Source organism: Cottoperca gobio, chromosome 7 (assembly GCF_900634415.1).
Source record: "Cottoperca gobio chromosome 7, fCotGob3.1, whole genome shotgun sequence".
NCBI lineage: Eukaryota > Metazoa > Chordata > Actinopteri > Perciformes > Bovichtidae > Cottoperca > Cottoperca gobio.
In genome coordinates, this window is record NC_041361.1 from 9739858 (window position 1) to 9743180 (window position 3323).

At 38.1% G+C, this 3323-nt stretch overlaps 1 long non-coding RNA gene across 1 annotated transcript in view; it reads right to left on the minus strand.

The window, feature by feature from the left end:
- Nucleotides 1-673: 673 nt before the first annotated feature.
- LOC115011313 (uncharacterized) overlaps nt 674-3323 on the minus strand; it is a 78311-nt gene continuing 75661 nt past the window's right edge. The window contains exon 3 of the long non-coding RNA XR_003832572.1: nt 674-753. This is a non-coding gene — a long non-coding RNA (uncharacterized LOC115011313). The remainder of the gene's footprint in view (nt 754-3323) is intronic.

Consider the following 3323-nt stretch of genomic DNA (forward strand, 5'->3'; position numbering starts at 1 on the left):
CTCTGTTCTCTCCCGTTGTCTTTCTGAGAACTCCAGCTCTGTAATCATTTACTTCCATCTTCCTCTTGCCAAACTGAAGTGAGTGAAAGTGTCAGTCAGAGGAGAGTTCTTTAATAACGCTGTGGAAGTCGAGTGCAGCATTTAATCACCCTGATCTAATTTCGATGTGTTTGCCATCTCCATCTCTATCTTAACCACCCAGGAAACTGAGCAGGGAATAGAGAAATTCAAGGCCCCACCATTCGCTCCCAATATACGTTGATGTCAGCGGGAGGGACTTATTTCATAATTGAGCATTTTTCATTACTGTGCAAGCTGAAGCGATGGAGAACTTGAGAAATATTGTACTTTTTACTCCATATATTAATGTTATATACCTTGGTTACTTTGCCAATCACTTTTAATAATACAAAATATAATCAAGGATTAATGATGATGTATTGCACTACACCGCTCCTCCGCTCCCCTTCCCTGGTTCCCAGTGGCTGCCCAGAATCTGCTTCAAGACTCTGGTGCTGGCTTCCTACATCCAGGTCGAACCACACACCCCAGCTCGCTCACTTTTCTCTGTATCGGCCAATCAGCTCGCTATTCCCTCACTGCGAGTGGGACCCAGATACCGCTCAAATAAAACCCCGCCTGTTTGCTATCCTGAATCCAAAATGGTGGACCGAGCTCCCCATTGATTGTGAGGTCAGCGACAGTCTTCGCATCTTCCATCGGAGACTGAAAACACACCTGTTTCGACTGCACCTGGGCAAATGAAGAAGAAAAAACATATTTTCTTTGTATGTAGCACTTTCATGGGTTTTGGCTTATTTGAAGCCAATGGTTGAGATTTAATTGTATTGTTTCTGTATGTAGCATTAACATTGGTTTTGGCTTATTTGAAGCTATGTTCTGCACTTAAAATTATTTCACCTATTGAAGCTAATGTACTTGCTGTTCGGAGTTGTATCCTCCGGATTGTTTTGCACTTATTGTAAGTCGCTCTGGGACAAAAGCGTCAGCTAAATTATCTGTAATGTGATGTAATATTATTCTTATTATATGTAATTATGTGGGGAATTCTCTAGATAACCAGCAGTATATAGCCATAAGTAATTCAAATAAGCCCCACCTTCACCAGCTGCAACATTAAAGTGATTTTAAACATGAATGCATTACTAATTAGAATATAATAATAATTCTGAAATAAAACTTGAATTATATTTTTGATACTTTTGAAATTCAGAATGCAAGACTTTTACTTGTATCAGAGTATTTCTACACGGTAGTATTACTACAAATCTCATTACATCCTCCGCCACTGATCAAGGTAAGTGACAAAGTAATCCCAAATTAAACAAGGGTTCACACAAGCCAAATAAATGGACATTTTACACACATACAAACACCTATGACACACACACACACACACACACACACACACACACACACACACACACACACCACACCACACACACACACACACACACACACCAAGTCCTGACAGGGACATGTGATAAAAGAATGCAACCAGATGAAGAAGGAACATCTGCCCATTCATGGACAAAAATGTCGAGCTAAATAATGTAGTCTACAGAATGGAGACTTAGCAGTAATTACAGAGTAAAAACACAAATGCACACTAAAAGACACACACACACCACACACCACACACAGAGAAAAACTTGCATTAACGAGCATCAATAGGCAGGCCTCCTGTTCAATGAAAAGCGGCAGGAAAAATAAGTAGACAGCTAATATCTGGCTCACAGTACTATGCAAGATCTAGATTTGATGGCGAAGGTTACAGGTAGCTGCACTTTCTGTCAACCCATATTTAAAAAAATTTTCAAAGAAAGTTTGATGAGGGAAAGAGCAGACCGTGAGAGGCGTAAAGTGAAAGAGGAGAGTTCTTTTCAGGTCAGCTCTTGGTTGCCAGCATGTTCCTGAATTAATTAGACAGGGTTGTATATGTGTATGGGAGAGAGACAAAAAAAGAAAGAGACGCAGAAAAAGGGAGAGGGAGATATTTGTGCAAGTGTTTATGTGACAAGTGTGTAGTTAATGGACAAGGAAGCAATGTATACAGAGGGCAGAACGAGGCCCCTCCTCGCATATTCTCTCTCTGCCAGACGATTGTCATAAATCCAGATAAGGGTATACTTGACAACAGCAATTGACCTTTTCCTTCATTTAGTCCGTACTATATCGCAGCTGAATACTGAGAGGAACTTACAGGCAACAAGGTAGAAAGACAGAGGGGGAGAAAGAAACAGACAGACATAGATAGATAGAGCGTAGATGTACAAAGCAAAGGGTGCGGTAGTGTTTCGTGCTCAAGGGTTTTTATCCTTTTCTTAGATGTATGCTTATTTTACATGACGACATGTAGGTTATTAAGAAACTATTACCATCAACAAAGTGTTAAATACCTTCATATAACATAAATAAGAAATGAGTAAACAAAAAAGATACTCAAAGGACATAAACTCTTACTAATAAAACTCTGACTGTTATAAGACCAATGTAACAAAAAAACATGGCATTTATGAAAATGTATGTTATAAATACAGAATAATCTATGTGAATTAAAACAATCAATCAATTTTTCATTGGAATTAATTTATATAACTGAAAGGTTAATTATTTACCGGTCTTATTATTATTTGTCAGTCTTTGCTGATGCTTGGCCATGCAATTAAGTTTCCTTAATCATGAAAACAACATCTCTCTATAGCTTATTGCATAACAACCATGGAGGTGTAAAAACGGAAACATTATGGAGCACAATGTAGAACACAATAAAACCAGTAACAATGGAGGAGCACACATTACATTATTCTTCCCTCCCCAGGGAAATTTCCCTAAACGCCTACCTCATATAACTGCAAGCACATGATCAGCACTCGGCACTCATGGTTTCAACTCTATATTGCTTTTATTTCAAGAGTGCACTGTTACTCAAGACAACTTCATTTAAGATTAACAAACCAAATCTCTAATGGCGGTCAAAGAATCAAATTAGCTAGAAGAGAATTAACGGGATAATTTAGCCAGATAATAGCATGATAGCCTGATTTAGTTACGCCGCATTTGAAGAACAGGGCCAACCCGCAGCAACAGTGTAAATTATAGCAGCTTTTTTAGATTTAGTCTCAGTCTTAGGACGAAAATGCTTATTAGTTATTAACATTTTAGTCATTTTCACTCTAGCCAAAACCAATAATTATAATTTTATTATTTAGTCAAACTTATTTCACAGAAGATTATATCTTATCATTATCCGATGAAAAACACAGTTGAATGACTAACAATGCAGCTTTGCTACTGCGAGT